The following is an 18,738-nucleotide window of genomic DNA, read 5'->3' as shown; positions in this document are numbered from 1 at the left end:
TTAATGTTAGAGGCACGGCTTTTGAGGGGAGGATTGTGAAATAAAAGAACGTTTTTGCTGTCCGAAAAACGGCGCAGAGTCTCATGTATGGCTGATAGCAGTTTGAAACCACTTTTTGTTCCTGCACTCATTTCGTGATAGCGAGAGCATTTACTGTGCCCACTGTCACTATTGAACTGTGAGTGGCACAAGGATTTCTGACAACTCATAGCCCGTCGTCAAATGTACCAGTGATCATCAGGCAGCGCTCATCTCCTCCTGTTTCGTGTGTGATTGGTTTTTGTCTTGCGCTAATACCGAGCAAGATGGCACACCGGACTCGCATTCGGGATGACGACGGTTCAAATCCGCGTTCGACCATCCAGATTTTGGTTTTCTGTGACCTCTCTAAACCAATTCAGGTAAAATCCGGGATGGTGCCCTTGAAAGGCCACGGCCGATTTTCTTACGCATCCTTGAAACTTTCCGTAAGTGTTTTCCGTCTCTAATGACCTGTATGTCTACGGGAGTTTTAATCCTAATCTTCTTTCCTTTTTGCTGTGTTTTTACACTTGACGGACTGCAGCGAATACAGATATTCAACTCTCTGACAACCATACTCGTATACACCATGTTCCTTAAACAGATTCGTAATAGAGTGTCAGCTTTGCATTTCATGATCTGTTGTAAGTCAAGAATTTGTGTTACTATGCAACACAGACATAAGCGTTATATTTGCAGCCTCACGCATGTAGTTCAGTCCTTCGGATAGAAATGCTCTTGATAACCTTACCAGTTCACGCACATTCTCTGATAACACACAAATTCTGGATAGTAGAGCATATACTTTTCAAAAACCTTGAATGTAGGTGAGAAGAGTTAAAGTAGGAGAACTATTTGTGTATTTCTCTTTTTCATAGTCCGAAATCAGGCAGCCAGTAGGATTCAGCTTGCCTTAACAGAAACAATAGACCAACTGATATTTTAGTTTGTAGTATAAGTTATCTTTTGTGATTCTGTCAGTTGTATGTTGACGACAAGCTTCTGAAAACCGCAAACAATTACGTCAGTTTCATCACTTAATCGTTGTTGATTGTTATTGATTTACATTTGCGCCGAGTGACACTCTGTTATAGCCATCTGACATTTTCATATAGTGTACTTTCCTGGAGAATATTTGCAGTAATTGAACACTTCATTTCGTAAAAAAAAAAAGGTAACGCGTTTCATCTTTTTCTCTTTTTAGATACAAACGTGTTTGTTTCTAACGGATATGTCTCACCGGTAGGGGAGGTGAATGAAGGAATCGGTTACGATGTGGGGAAGAACTAAATGAAAGTAAGCTGTTGCTACTAATTCGTAATAATCTAATACAAGCGTCGCCAGATGCCTGAACATCAATGGTTAAAACAAAAAATTAAGGATATATCCTATAGCCTGTAGGCTGATTGGAAGCTATCTAGTTTAAAAGAAAACTTTCACTATGGAATTGTCACGAGAAACAATGTCCCTCACATATGGGTACGGTTGATGGCCTTGATTAACCTATATTCAAGTGACAATGATTTAACTAGTCACCGAAATGATATCCAGAGGAATTCGATTACTGCACATTTACCTTACCAAAATGTAAACACATGAAAAACTACACACAGCATATTTCTTCATTCAAAAATAACAAGAAATGCCTGATACATCTAATTGTCTAAGTTACAAGTAATGCATGAATGGTGAGTCAGCAAGGTACTGGACAACACGGTGTATAAGAGGCGTTACTGCCAGACAGCGCTACCGACGCGACTCTAAAAGGTATAGCAGAAATAATAGCGATACCCGTGGTATTAAGATGAGGTCGGACATGCGCTAGAATTAATAAGTGCACCAGGCAGGTTATATAACAAGTCAGTAGTAACTCACGACTTCTTGAGACAAACGCTGAGTCTCAAATCACAGAAGAATTGTAATGGTAAGCTAAAAAGCATGGCTACTGTGAAACTACTGTATCTAGATCGCATAGTTCTTAAGCTTCACACGGTGTGATTCGCAGTTAGATGCTAGAGCTTCAGCGAAAACACTCACCATTCTGGTCGGCGCCTCGAAAGTCGAACGAAGACCAACTGCTGCGCATCAATCTCCTACGTCGAATCTTCTCTCCCCGCTCTTCGGTACCAAACGTCTTCTCTGTACTATCTTTCGGAACAGAATGTTCTCAGCGACGCTCTCCAAAACCGCGAGTCCCCTGTACTGTTCCGTTTCCCTAACTCTCGCGACTCTACTACAGTTCAAAAAAATGGTTCAAATGGCTCTGAGCACTATGGGACTCAACATCTTAGGTCATATGTCCCCTAGAACTTAGAACTACTTAGACCTAACTAACCTAAGGACATCATACACACCCATGCCCGAGGCAGGATTCGAACCTGCGACCGCAGCAGTCCCGCGGTTCCGGACTGCAGCGCCAGAACCGCTAGACCACCGCGGCCGGCTCTACTAAAGTAATTCCACCAAAACTCGCGTCCGCCAACCAGAGCTCGTTATTATATGTTTCACCTATCGGAAAAGGGAAAATTTTCCACAGCTCTCCTCCTCTCGCCTTACGAGTCTCAGAAAGATCCACGCCACATATTAGGTGCCAATGAGGGCTCTAGTCTTGGCGTTAGCCTATGAGGCAGGAGTAAATACTTGTTTCTCCCCTACCACCCTGAATATTTTCTGAAACTGTCTCTATTCTTCCCTCAGTTTTGGTAAAAACCTTAGCCGTCAGTACTGGACCTCAACTTGCTGCTTCAGCAGCAATCTGTCAAGTCTCTTCTGGCGTCAGTATGTCTCCTAGAGAGATAAAATGGCCATTAGTTTCTGAGCTGTCTTTTGGAGCTGGAGCCACCGAGTCGGCAAGAGACGTGTCCCCGACGTTAATCAGTGACATGTTGATCGCGGAGCGTATCGCCGGAAATAAACTTTGAAGAAGCCTTGTCGGGCTTGAAAAGCAATCGTGCCCGGCAGCGGATCTGCTGAGTAAGCTGACGGAAAAAAATCGCAAATCCAAAAGATAATTAATGAAGAGTAATGAAATTTCTGGAATACATTTGTTCTAGGTAAGGTATATAAGCGATGAACACTGCAAGATCACAGGTTAATGTAAGTGCGAGATAAGCCATTGCAAATGTGAAATGCTGGTACATTAATAACCGGTGCTGGTACATTAATAACCGGTGTAGAAGCCAAAATGTTGAATGCAAACGTGCAAACGTTCATGGTCTGTTTTGTACAGATGCCAGCTTGGGGGATGGAGATCCACGCCTGTTGTACTCGATCTCCATTGATGGAGATGTAAAAGAAGGGTCTGTGTTGCCTGGCCACCAAGAGCTGTTGCACAGTGATTTGATTCACGGATCCAGTTATATGGCTCCTTCCACGTATAGCAATTTTACGACTATGACGTGTGGGGCCTGAAGATGGCATCAATGTAACGTCGAAACTGGTAGCATATAAGAAGTTCATAAAATAAATTTCTACAATACACACGGCTGTCGGTAAATTAATGTATCAAGAAATAGTGTAACTGAGGCAGAATAAGGGGAAGCACCCCGCATTCGCCGAGGCAGATGGAAAATCGCCGTAAAAGCCACTCATAGGCTGGCCGGCACACCGGTCCCCGACACCAACACGCCGGCTGGATTCGTGCCGGGGACCGGCACGCCTTCCCGCTCGGGAAGCAGCGCGTTAGACCGCGCGGCTAACCGGGCGGGCGTTAGTGTGGGTACGAATACTAACAAGTAAGAGAACTCGAAGATGTCAGGACTTTTTTATTTAAATTCTATGTAGCATCCAGTTAAGTTGACAAACTACTTCCCTTCTTTTACATTCGTAACTCTACCCAAGAAATGTCTATCTTTCTTTACACTGTGATAGGACCATTGTTCATTCTTATTCTGTAATAACCTAACACCAACTACTTTTTTATGTGGCACTGGGAAATGTTTAGCAAGAGGACTTCACGACCTGACATTTGTGTAACCAAATAAATTACTGCAAGCTAACAGCGCCGCAAACTACTTTCCCGTCTTCAGGAGAAGTAGTCCCGCGAACGAATTTCGTGCTGTACCAAATGTAAACAAACACGTATCTCAAATACTCTTCGCGTGTTTACAAGCACGCTTGAAAGTCATCAGTCTGTGCTCTGCTATTGTGGTGGTCATATAAGCTACCAAGGCTTTCACGACGTACAGGAGAAACGATAAAGTGGATATGATTTTCGTTAAAAGTGAATGTCGTCAGACTATTAGAGCAGCGATCCAGTAGAAAGCTGAAAGGTTTCCTAGTCCCGCTAAGCAGTCGTGACATGGCTATACAAACACTGTTAAATAGCCTGGTATATATGCCAATAAAAAAGAGCAGTAACTAGAAACAATGGCAGCTAACATTTTAGCAGCGGTAACACACAGTTCACACGTCATTAAGAGTCAGCTTGAATGTCAGAGTGGGATATTTTAAAGCAGTGTTCTGCGAATACTTTTAAAGCAGTGTTCTGCGAATACTACACTGTAATACATCTCATCATATCCACATTTAACCCCACCAATTGCTTCATGGAAATGAAGTTCTAAAGTACTTTAGAGTTTCCCGCGTACTGTTCACGGAAACCACAATCCTATGCGGCGATTCTGTATTGATTTTGTTTACGGATAAAGCATCGTTTGCAAACCACGGTCACAACAATACGCACTAATGGTCAGCTGCCGGTAGACATACCCTGTGAATGGATAAACGATGACGCTCGTTAATCAAGGTGTTGTGAGGAGATCACCAATCTAATCATTAGTCCTTGTTGTATTGACTGCTTTAGATAAAGCGACAAATGTCTACAGTTGCTGCCGGGTATGCTTTCACCATGTTTGGAAGACAATTCACTAAAAATAAGGCAAATCGCGTGGAACCAAAGCGACAGATGTATTGCTCATTCCGTAAATAGTTTAAGAAAGTGCTCAAAACCGCAACTGCATTTTTTTTTTCATTAAAGAAATTGAAAACAGGAAAATTAAAATTTTAAAAGCCTGTGATATTTCGATCATAATATCACGCGCTATTTACATTTCACTCTTAGAAAATGTGATGAAACATTACGAAAAATTTATTTTCAATTATCTTACGCTTATCGAGTTTGAAAAATACTTGTAAAAAAATATGATCCGCTACCAAAGCAGACAACATAACGGTAAACAAAACTGGAAGGAGCTATTAAATCAGAGAAAAAATAATTTAATTTTAAAGTAGGTTCAATACAACATCTTGCAGAAGTTTATATAACTTCTTTGTTTTCTTTGATGAACCCAAGATGTTTGTTATAGGATGCTCCTGTAGACTTTCTTTTTGACAGTCTAGTTTTATGGTGTTTAAAGAAAAAACTAATGCTTTTTTGAAAGAATGTTCAGTGTTAATTTCTATGTGCCAGTTTTATGGCCGTTCCCTGCAAGTCATTACAAATAAACATAAAGAAAGAAATTTGCATGGCAAGGCATAATAAACCAGCTCTTCTTCAAGACCTGTATCAAAAATTGTATGTCTGCCTCGTTTTATTTTTGCTGCTTCCCCAAGTACGCTATATTTCATGTTGGACCATCTGATAAGTGTTGCCTGTGGAACATTAAATTCTCTAATGGCCTTCTTCAAGTCCATCTTTTTCTGAAGTGGATCAATACCGTTAGTCGTATTAGACGTTCTCCACATTGTTTGATCAACCACCCCCATTACCCTCTTAGAATTTGCAAAAGAATTTCAACATAATGAGAGTGTTTGCTACAACAGGTAGACTTTCAACCTGGAAAGGTGAGGAGACCGGTTTGGGAAACTTAAAGGGATCCAGTGTACGCGACGAGAGCCTGCAGTTTGTTAACAAAATAAATTTTTAACCAAACATCTAAATGATATAGTTTAATCATCAACATTAACTTTACCATTAAGAACACATAGAGGTTGGAAGGTTTCCATCTGCCAATTTCTAGGTGAAATACCGAAAACTGTAGCACAACGTAAAATATATATTCATTGCCAAAACATGGAATGGCTAACTGATAAGTAACAAGCCCGCCACGGAATGGTAGAAGCCTAAATTAGCATTTACACTTGGTCCCAGTAAAAGTTCGTGAGAATGCAGAGCCAAGAGACCTAGGGGTCAACTTTAGAAGTGTGTAAAGACCAGCTTAGAGCACTTTCCTCTATATCAAGTCTTAAAAGAAAATTTTTAGATCATTGTACCAGTTGTTCAGGAAACAGAGAATGTTTGCCCATTCACGAGAGGCAACAGTTCTGGACATTTGAGCACTTGATATCACACTCGTAATAACAAAAACACTGACAGTACGTGACTCACTTATTTTCTTACATTTTGTACATACGAAAAGACGTTTTTGAGACACCTACTGACGATAAGACAGTGGTTACTATTTGATCAGTTTCCACACATAACATATCACTGAAGTTCCCTTCGACGATTGTTTCCATTGCCATAGAGAAACGTAGTTCTATGAAAATAAAAAACTGAGTTCATAATGCGGCAGTTATAAACGTTAATACTTATTTACATGTGTCTGAAAACTCGCTCCATTTTCCGCTATAACTTATCAAAAACAGCGTGACCATTTATTTAACCGTTCTCGATATATTTAGAATGACCTTGCATTGTACTATTCTCTAGATTTTTAGCACACGGAGCGTCCTATATATTATTCCCATGATCGCTTCAGCGTATGCTTTTGACATTCTTCTACACATGATTAGAAATGCGTCCACTCCTGTCCTTCCCCATTGCACATTGAACATATTTACTGTGCCTCTCTCTAAACTTGTGTCCACTAACGTCTATCAAACCAAGTTCGGCACAAAGACATCTTATTTACCTAACGTCGGCTGCACACTTTGCATTCTGAATAGTTGCATTTGTTTTGTAGATATATTGCACTACTATCACACATGTGAAAGACCTAATATGATCTCTGTGATACACTGGAATTTTTAAATACTACCTCAGGAGAATCACATATCTCAGACAAGAAACTTTTCAGTGTAACTGTGTTGAGAGTTCTTCACTCAGTTTCGCCTAGCAGCAAAATATAGATCTAAATATATATGTATTTAATAATTATTACTGTAATTATTACTGTTATTAATGTTCTTTATTTTACGATGTCACAAATTCCAATTATTTGGCTATACAACGACATATGACTACATCGAAGAATATTCCACACTTATTTGATATTGTTCGGTACATATAGGCAAAACTTTTACAAGTACGTGGTTATTCACATCCAAGCATAAGACCATGTGTCGTGGAAGTGTGATTTAAATAGATTTGTAAGTCAAGATACACTGCATCGACAAAAAAAAATGTGTAACAGATCTGCAGACGTGATGATAGGTAGAAAAATCTCTCTCTCTCCCTTTCCTTCTTCTGTCTCTCTCTCTCTCTCTCTCTCTCTCTCTCTCTTTCCTCTCTCTTTCTCTCTCTCTCTCTCTCTCTCTCTCTCTCTCCCTCTCTCTCTCTCTCTCACACACACTCACACACACACACACAAATATACATAAACGAGCTCGCTTCCTAAACCACTTTCCACTCACGACCTTATGCAGTTCTTTAATGTCGCCACCTGTGTGTGTTCTCCTTGATGAGTCATACTTAGTTAAAGCGTTAATAATGTTTACTTTCATTCAGATACTATAAAGAATTCCATTAGATTTACGATACTACCGACCAGGTGTATCATGAAAGCTGAATGCTTCTACAACCTCAGTTTTCTCAACTTGCTCTCATGAAATGGAATTTCTAGGGAATTAGGAACGTTTTCCAGCCTTCCAGTTTGCCGGATATACAATGCGAAAGTAAAATATATTACACTAGAGTTCTGTAAAAAGATTTAAAATATCATGTTGACATCCTGTGCAGGAGAGTTCATACTGCTCACAAGCTACGTCAACAAATCTGGAATGACCCTTAATGTCGTTTTCCAAGTTTTGATCCCCATAAATATTCACTAAAAGTTCATTAGCGGGACTCAGGAGGTGGCTTCGGTCCAAATGAAATCGGCGATAGAGCCAACTAGAAATTAGCAACACTATTTGTGCTGTATATATTATTGATCTTGCAATGCAGCTAATAAGGCAAGATAGCCGTTTATTAAAGTATTCGTATCGCGAGACATAAAGTAAATCGTAAAAACTATTAAAATATCCGGAAATATGACAGCTCTCATATTTCTCCACTGTAATAAGCACCACAAATGGTGGCCTTATTTCGCAAATTTGTGCCGATTTTAGTAACAACACTAAAAAGATAGCATGAAATTGAAAAGCTAACAAGCGAACTAATTCTTCATTACAGCTTAAACCTTAGCATTTCTGTCGGTTATTCTTCGTATACTGATACACACGTAGAATTTTGGTTCTGCCAGTGGGCATTTTTTAACTTGCAGTACGAATAAAAACTGTTGAAATGACTGAAAAACTCAAAGCTATGTAACAGGAAAATAACGAAGGCTATGGATAAAGATATATAACTGGAATACGTTAACGGGAGACGTTCACCAAATTTACTAAAAATGTCAATTTTCGGCTTATTTTGTAGTTATTATTGGGGCTTATGAACAATAACTTCAAAAAGTTTCAGTGATGAATACGCGTCAGAAGTGACTGAAAAATAATTAAATGTGTGGCGCAACCTTCCCACCACACCCAATTTTTGAATAACACTTCAATAGTAGCTCGGTGAACAACGATTCCGTGGATTACTTTCAGGAAAACCTCCATGCGTCAATCTAGAAGGCTGTGATATTTACTCATTCCTTTTATAAATCATCTGTTACTCCATTCCAGAGCTTAGGCCGGTATTACACTATCAAATTTCTTTTTCCAATATCTTTGTCAAAGATATTTGATAGTGTAATAGGGACTTTGTCAAATGTCGTCCAATATTTGATCAAATCTAGGGCCTTGCTGTATATTTGATCAAAGAAACCGCTTGTCTTCTGTTCACTGCAATGTGACATGTTACCACATGGAGCGCTAGCATCGCTGCAGCGTTCTGTCGTCTGTAGTGTTTTTATAACCATTGCCAGTAAATACAATTGGGGTGTGCCGACAACTACAAAATTAATAAAGATGTCTGAAGCTGATGAGACGCTTTACAACGTGAGGCACCCTGAATACAAAAATGGATTAAGAAGATTGGAGACCTGACCTGACCTAACCTAACCTAACCTAACGTAACATAACCCTCTCCTGTAGCAAGGAATCGGAGTGTTACAGTGAGCCTGTCTTCTGAAGATGTAGCACTTCTTAAGTGAATATTGTGCTCTGTGATATGAGGATACACTTCATTGAGCACATACAGAAATGTATGCTCATCCATTCTTAAGTAATTGATGTACGACTTGACGTCTTCCACTGTAAGCTCACGTAACAAGTTTTGTTGAATGCTTTTATCGTGTCGTCGTAAAACCCACGGCTTCACCCAGATTAGATTAGTTTTTCGTTCCATAGATCCGTGCTGAGGAGATCCTCGTGGATGTGGAACATGTCGATTTTTTTTAAGCTGAAATAACAATACTAATAGTATGAATAAATACAATACACCATTTGTTTCTATTAAAAATTTCGCCAATGGAGTAGAAGGAGTTGGCCAGTAGTAAGTTTTTCAGGCTCCTTTTAAACTGATCTTTATTTCTAACTAAATTTTTTATGTTTCCTGGCAAATTATTGAAGATGAGTGTTCCTGAGTAGTGGACCCCTTTTTGAACTATAGTAAGTGCTTTTAAGTCCTTGTGCAGATCATTTTTGTTCCTGGTATTGTATGTATGAACTGAGTAGTTTGTTGGAAAAAGACATATATTATTTACGACAAATTTCATTAAGAAGTAAATATACTGAGAGGCAGTAGTTAGTATATCCAGTTCTTTGAATAGGTTTCTGTAGGACGTCCGTGAATTTACTCCACAAATAATACGTATTACACGCTTTTGGACTCTGAAAACTTTTGTTTGACTTCAAGATTTACCCCAAAATATTATCCCATATGACATTATGGAATGAAAGAAGGCAAAGTATGCTCGCTTTTTCATTTTTATGTTGCCTATGTCTGCTAACACTCGAATTGTAAATACAGATTTGTTAAGGCCTTTCTGCAGTTCTGTGGTGTGCTCCTACCAACTGAATTTATTATCAAGTTGTAATCCCAGGACTTTTAAGACTGTCAACCTCGTATGTATGGTTCCATTTTTCCCCCACTTCTTTTCCGCATGTGCACACAATGCAATTGAGGTATGTACAACTGCTGCGGTTAATAACAAGTTGTTGTCAGCCATCTTGAACTTTGACGAAAAATTTGATGACAGTGTAATACCCCTTCTAGCGCTACGTCAAAGATCTGTGTCAAATATATTGGATGGAATATTAGATCACATCTTTGATCAAATCTTTGACAAAGAAATTTGATAGTGTAATACTGGCCTTAGAAACAAGTGAGAGAACAAGTGAGACACTATATTCACTAATACGGAAACGATGCTCTAATACCACGTTTTCATCTGCTACAGTTGTCAGAAGTGCTACTTATCATGCATATCTAGTGGTTCTTGTATTTGATCATGGGAGCCTAGGGAGCATGTAGATATTAGAGAGAATAAGCTTTAAGGTAAGAAATTTCGCTCAAGACAGTTTGAGAAAAATAGGTTTACAACGCTTCTCTGCAGCTGAAATGTCAATTGAAAACTTCATGAAAGAAATATGGTAGAAAACAAGGAAGCATAAGACAAGTCTTGAAGGAAAAGAGGACCCTGAATAGAAGTCTGGGGCCTTCGGAAAATATTACGTAAGAAAAAACTTTAGACTGAACTATGAACTGCATTTCCTAAAAATTATGCTTTCTAAAGTTCATGTATATTTTTCTCAGAATCTATGAAAACTAGAATTGTGAAATTTGGTACATTTGTGTCTATAAATACAATAAATACCGTCTTAATTGTAAATTTTGAAATGTTGGTTTAAGCTGAGTTGAGGGGCAAAGTGGTTGGAATTTTGAGTGGATTTTATGGTATACTTGCAGAATTATAATTAAAAAATATTAAAATTTTCCTTTTTATATGCTAGAATAACCTCATCAGAGAAGCTTACTATATTCAATGAGATTAAACAGATAAAATTTTGTAGAAATCTCTTGAATAGTTTCTGAGAAAAAGTTACATATACTATTTTTTGAAAATAAAAGTCTGAAAATCTGTAAAAAGGTTAAATTCATATAATGCAAGGAACTTGACAGCAAATGTGTTTATTTCATGTCAAGCGCGTACAAAATTCATCGCCGTATCTTCTAAATTTGGGATTTGGTACCTCTTTGAAATATGGTGTATTTTTCGTGAACATACCCAATTAAAATAAAACAGAAAGGGCGTCAGCGAAACTATTCTAGCGAACAAAGAAAAGGAAGGAAAATTAGGGCTTTGTGACCCGTCGACGACGCGAACATAGCTGCCGGGATCCTCTGAACCAGCGTGGCACCTATGAATCTTTCCCTTTAAGTGAACAGTGTTTTTGCTGCTTTGATGTTTTCCCCTACCTCCTATGCTGCAATTTTTGCCTTTGTGTAATCACTTGACCAGCAACTCGTGATCTAGAGGTTAACGCCGTGACCTCTACATCGTGGAGTCCAGGGTTCGATTCCCGGCCGGGTCGGAGATTTTCTCCGCTCGGTAACTGGACGTGTGTTTCCTAGTCATTTCATCGACGCACATGTCGCCAAATGGCATCAAATAGAAATACTAGCAACATGCGGCCCGTAAACCCAGACGCTGGTCTCCCGACCAATAATGTCAAACGTTATGTACCTAACCCAACAGCAGCGACAGTCTGTCATGCTTATTGTTATTATTATCTACCTCCTATACTTTTCTACTCTTTTGCTCCCTAACATGACAAATTAGCTTTTCATCTACATTACAGTATGCCCATTTAATCTTAATCGTCTCGTATAGGTAAAGGTTCTCAACAGCACTTCTTCTTCACCACTTCAAAGCCCACGAAATGACACTGAACTTATATTCTGGAACACCAGATTTCCATTCGCTCTCCAGCTAAATTTCGAATATTGCACACAATCCGGTAATGTGCACCGTCTCTAATGACCTCGTCGTCGACAGTCAGTTAAACCATTATCTTCCTTTCTACCATTCCAGTCTCTTAAACGCAGGACGTGAAGTGCCTCTTTTACTTCAAATAAAAGGTCAAAAGTTAATTATCTGATTACTAACTAGAAAAGAAAGCGGAATTTTTCTAATGACATGAGCAAGGGAAAAATGTCGACGTAATCATCGGTCGCTGATTCGCTGCTAAAAGGGTGTTACGTGACCGTGAATCGGTATTCCAATGCCTGTATGAGCGTTGTAATGAATGCACGTTGTATTATTGACTATGCGATATGAATTTAAGGCTGCTGTAATGGTGGCCGGTAAGTGACATCGTCGTATCCAGCTTGACTCGTCGCCCACCGGCGCAAAATCTGAAAAAAAATATTTACAATCAATGTTAGAAAAAGGAATAATGATAGTATTAAATAAAATCTCTCATCGTTCTATTAAGAAATACAAAACAACTCGTAGAATGTTATCACGTTATACAGATAGTCGTGACAGCAGGCGTGCGAAAGGGAAGAGTGATACAGAAAGCTGAATACGATTTCTCAAAAAATTGTTTTTAAACAAATCCCAAACGATTATCCTAGCTTACATATTTTACAAGTAAAAGGTTATCTGTGCGTTTATAAGTTTGCTTAGGATTTTATGCAGATATATTGTTCTATTGTAAACGTTAACTTACTTTAACCAGCCCCATTTTTCTACTTTAAGCAGCCACATTTTTCCTTTTGTTAACGGAGCCGACGCTTTTGATAAATAATTAGTGTCAGTTTAACAAATAAAATAATTAGAATCCTACAATTAGCAGACTGAAGTTCTGATCAGGGTAGTGTCTGGCGTCGAGTCCAAATTAGGCACATTGTTTCATTATGGTATATCCTACACTACAGTTCTAAGCACTTACACCAGTATTGTAGTGGTTGCCACTAATGCTGGTGCTGCAGGCAATACACACTTTTTGTAAGTTGCATTTTTATTTTTCTTGTAAATATCACGACCGGTTTCGAGGGGTAATATCATTTTCTAGTGGCATTGTGTCACCGTGAAGTCAACGTACAGTCTTTCTGGATACTTTCAAGACGATATACACTACCCTCCGTAATAGTATGTTGTATATTACAATAGAGCAAGATGGGAGTGACCTATGTGAATACAAAATAGTGTGCTCAAATAACGTTTAATAAGACACTTACAGTATTGTACAGATAATGATTGTACATATACATACAAAACGATACATACTGGTACTGCTCAGTTCTACATAAACTGAATTTGCCTGTCCAAGCAGATCTAATAAACATGCCGGGTGCGCTAGAAACTGTGTAAGAAGAACGCTGTTTACAGTTCCGCTCAGTTGTAGTTCCATTTGTATCAAGTTACGACAGGCCTCGACAATAACTGAAAATGTCCCCAAAATAGCAGATTCCTTATGATTCACAGGTGAAGACAATGACTTTGAATCAAGAATACAAAAGTGTCCGACAAATATCAAAGGATTAGGAGATTTTCATCAGCGGAGTTGTCAAGGCTGTACGCCGGCACGAATACAGGCCCCTATAATAATCGTTCTCGCTCTGGAATATCTAGGAAAATATCAGAACGCCAGGGAAAGTATTTGGTAACGGCTGTAAACGTAATAGATAGAGAACTGTCCTTGAGACGGCGCCTGGCAGATAATTACCACCAGTGTTATGTAGCAGCAAGGAAACCACAGCTGCGTCTTCTTAACAAGAAGAGAAGGCGTCATTAGGGTACGAAAGTAGGGTATTGGGGTAAGTGTTATTCACTGATGGATCGAAGTTCGAAATATCTGGAAGTAAATGCCGACAGTTCGTACGCAATTCACCCCATGAGCGCTTAAATCCTCAGTGTATAATTCCATGTGCGAAGCGTGGAGCGTGTTTGTGATGGTGTGGGTGTCTTTTGGAGGCAAAAAATTCGACGACTTCGTGAAAATAGTTGGCAAACTGTATCAAAAGAATTATCATGCCATTCTCCATCTTCATGCCAAAAAGACATTTGGTCTGTGTCCGACTGGAACAGGGTTTGCTTTGTAGCAAGACAACGACAGAAAATACACATCTCGCTCGTGTCAGAATTATGAGAAGCCTCTAGAGCTTTGTAAAATTTTGAAAGACATGGAATGTCTTCACCAGTCCTCTGGTTGGAACCCTGTCGAGCTACAGGAATGAATTGGACTGGAGGATCCGAAAACGAGCAATCATGAGAGCGATACACTTGTGGGAGGTCCTGGATTAAGAATGGAAACTAAATCCCACTAGAACCCTCCTAAAATTGACCCATCGCTTGCCGGGAGTATGCAAGGCAATGGTTAAAGCAAAGGGTAGCTATTATGAGGAATCTGAAATTTAATAGTTGCATTTATATATGTATTGCGTGTTCTTAAGAAACGTTTAGAAAAGAATAAAATGCAACTATATAATGTATTTTTTCCGTTGTCCATAATCACTCTGGGTTGCAAAATTATTTGGGATAGTGCATAGCCACTGTGAAATGGTCTTGGTGGCCGAAACCAGTCGTGACATTTACAAGAAAAATAAAGGTGCCACTTTTGCGTTTATTCGATTTCATATCAGACCTACAGTTGCGGAACTTTCACCAGAATGCTCCATAAACTGGTTATGGGACTTTTCATCACTTTTCCGCGGCAAAAAACTTTATATTATCTTTCGCTATATACAATGCATTGGTCCAGCACTGTTATTTCCCTACAGTTTTCAGGGAAGACCATCAAACTTTATCAGAACCTGTCGCAAAGCTACGGCGGCTAACGTGGCGTTAGATTCTAACGCAAATGCTACCATAATTATGGTAGAAGGGTGAGGCACTCATAACGTTTAGGAAGAAAGCAGGTGAAGTCTATTGAAGAAGCAAACTAGACCGACAGTTACTGTGGTATTTCAAAATCACTCCATGGACAAAACGCGTTGCCTGTGTTGCCGAGAGAACCCTAACTGATTGAGCGTATAACGAAGTTATTCTTCTGACGTAATTTAAAGTCTTCCTCCTCCGTCAGGTCGCTAGATAAAACGAAATTTCAGAAGAATTTAGTTTCTTCTTCCAACGTGTACTCCACTCTCATCAGTTGCTTTTCTTACTCTTGATTCTCTTTATAATCCACATTCCCTCCCTCGCATTCTTTAACACCACCACATTCAATATTTCTCTTTTCCGTTCACACCTTTTTCCTACCTGCAGATTCAAGGTAAAAAGCCTCCTTAACGCTGATTATTGCGTCTGCAGGAAGTCCACATTTCAGTACCGTAAAAGAATGCATTCCCCATACAGAGAAGTAATTTTTTTCCTTAAACAGTTACCAAAGAAACCCATTCAAACAGTCCTTTTCTAAAAAACATTTGTTCTTCCATCGCTTTTCTTGTTTTGACTTATATAAACCTCATACTGCAGTTCCTTCTCTACCCAAAGCTCTACCGTTTGTCTTCCAAATCAGTTATTCACTGTTAAAGTTGAAACGTCCCCTTACAAAAATTATTGAATTACTGTGCCGGTAAACCCCTTACGTTATTTGATTTTAAAACAGCTGAGCAGTTCTAAACGTACTCGGACATTTCGCTCTTTAGTTATTCTGATCAACACTAAACTGACACACAATATTTATAGCGCAACGCAATCTGACTTTCAAAAATCCTTACAAAAGAATGGCCCTGACTAACAATAACCTATACCTTTCATGAATCACTTACCTCACAAAAATCTTCGTTACTCGAACTACTGCAATACAGCGAGCGCCACTACTGCCAGCTAAATAAAAGATTCTAACTACTGAAGGGACTAACTACTGATAGGCATAGTTAGCAAATGAAAGATTTTGATAAAGAAGAAACAATGTATTTACCTTAATAGTGTTTAAAAGTCATTATATATACATGACAACCATCCTTACAAATTTATTGTCTCTGATGGACACACGTCCAGATCATCCGCTCTCAAAACTCCGCCATCTCTCTCCCCACATCCACCACTGCTGGCGGCTCACCTCCAACTGCCAACGCTACGCGCTGTTCACATCCAGCTGCCCAACACTACAATAGCAAACAACAATGCAAACCAGCCACAGACTGCACACAGCACAGCCAGTGGTTTTCATACAGAGCGCTACGTGGCGGTACCAATAAAAAAACCTGAACAGCCTACTTACAAAGTAACTTGCGGAGAAGCATCCGAGTGAAGTTTTCGATAACCGCCGATATTTCGACAGATGCACACTCCGTCGTTTTCAAAGCACAAATACACCCCCTGCTCTCTAGCACTGACATCCTCACCTGAGATAGTTATGTCGGTAGACATTTACTCTACAAGGGTAAGATGAGGATATTTTTCTATGATTAAAAGGATTAACTAAAACTTGTCTGAGCAGGACAGAATAGTGCTATGGAACTAGACGTGCGAAGAAGAGAAATGTTTCTTTTTCTTATTTTGCTTGACCTTTGCCGTAGCATCGATAATACGTTGCCAATCATATTACGCAAAGCTAGGGAAACTGTTTATGAAATCCAGATCTTCTTTCGAACGACGGTGGTAAGGTTTGCGATGGCCCAACGGAAGTCGTAAGGTTTGTGGGGTAGAGGGGGTTTAGGAACGTTAAGATCGGTGAGGGTATAGAGATTATTATGGAGCGCGTATGTCTTGTCGCACAATGATTCCGCGACCGTCTTCAGTAGTTGCGGCGCAGTTGTCTCCCCTGGCTGCGTACAGACAACCTTTTCTGCGTCCCGTTCTTGACTGGGTGCAGCAGTTGGGGCTGGTTCTCCCAGCACCGGCTGTTCCGCCTCTACTTCCTCAGGAGGGCGGGCGGGCGGTTCGTTATCCATGGCCAGGGCCTCCCATGTTGCTGATGGGACTGGGTCGATGTCTTGTGTCTATGGGCCCTCCCCTTTCGGGGAGGAGGCAGACATCTCTGTCGCCACCTCCATGGGCACCCCTACAGCGCCACGCGTTGCAGAACGCTCCAAGAGAGAGTCCGTCTGCGTGGCGATGGTGGCAGTCGTGACATCTCGCGCCTTGCTAGACTCGCAGGCCAGCGACTCGCGTAACTGCACGAGGTGGAGGCCACCTAGTCCGGCTCGGCCCGGAGAGCAGCCCTCTCTTCCCCCTTGGCGGATTTGAGAGCAGCAACTGCGTTGGCGACAGAGTCTTAGAGCTTGTGAACGCTGTAGGGAGTGCAGCAGAACGGCCCTCAACCCACGCCATCACCGGCAAAGGTGGCGATGGTGTGATGCGCTGGCGGGGGAACTGCCGCATCGTGGTCCATTGTCACCTCTCCTGGCGTGGTGGCTAGCCGTCGGCGTGTGTGCCGCCCCTTCCCGTGGCCACAGCTCCCGGGATAACTGCAGCCACGGTAGTTGGCGGCGTGTGCTCTGCCGCAGTTGGCACACGTGGCGGCGGCGTCCTTCGACTTTTTGCAGTCGCGTGTAAGGTGAGGCTTTGCACGCCTTAATCACGCGAGTGCGCCGGTGCAGTCGGTGGAGAAGTGCCCCAGCGTCTCACAGCGGAAGCTTCTTCCTCTTCTGTTTGCCCTCCAACCCGAGTGCTTGGCCCAGGAGTTTGACAATCGCTGCAGTCATGGACTGTGCGGCTGATCCCGGCGGAGGATTGAGTCCTCCCTCGGGCATGGGTGTGTGTGTTTGTCCTTAGGATAATTTAGGTTAAGTATTGTATAAGCTTAGGGACTGATGACCTTAGCAGTTAAGTCCCATAAGATATCACACACGTTTGAACATTCTGACGATCGCAGCAACTTGTTCTCATCGTCTTCCCTTCCTGCGTCCAGGCCTGCAGGTGCAGCGAGTGAGGTACAAATACAGCAGCGAAGCGCTGTGCAAAGGAATTTAAAACTTCAAATTGGAGAGGATATTCGGAAAGATGCCGTGTGACTAGGGCATCCCGTCGGGTAGACCGTTCGCTGGGTGCAAGTCTTTCGATTTGACGCCACTTCGGCGACTTGCGCGTCGATGGGGATGAAATGATGACGATTAGGAGAACACAACACCCAGTCCCTAAGCGGCGAAAATCTCTGACCCAGCCAGGAATCGAACCCGGGCCACTGGCCGGAGTGGACGAGTGGTTGTAGATGCTTCAGTGTGGAAACGCGCGACCGCTACGGTCGCAGGTTCGAATCCTGCCTCGGGCATGGATGTGTGTGATGTCCTTAGGTTTAAGTAGTTCTAAGTTCTAGGGGACTGATGATCTCAGATGTTAAGTCCCATAGTGCTCAGAGCCATTTCTCTCTCTCTCTCTCTCTCTCTCTCTCTCTCTATATATATATATATATATATATATATATATATATATATATATATTCCCATAAGATATCACACACACACACACACACACACACACACACATATATATATATATATATATATATATATATATATATATATATATATATATATATATATATATAACCAAAGGTGACCGACATCAGAAATTCTAGGTAACGAATATTAATAACCAACGGATATGGTAGAATTAACTCTGTCCATCTGTTTATTGACAACAGGAGTACGCTACCTAATAGGATACAAGCTGAACAAAG

The sequence above is a fragment of the Schistocerca nitens genome, chromosome 5, assembly GCF_023898315.1.
Source record: "Schistocerca nitens isolate TAMUIC-IGC-003100 chromosome 5, iqSchNite1.1, whole genome shotgun sequence".
NCBI classification, from domain to species: Eukaryota; Metazoa; Arthropoda; class Insecta; order Orthoptera; family Acrididae; genus Schistocerca; species Schistocerca nitens.
Note: the sequence above shows the minus strand (reverse complement) of the source record.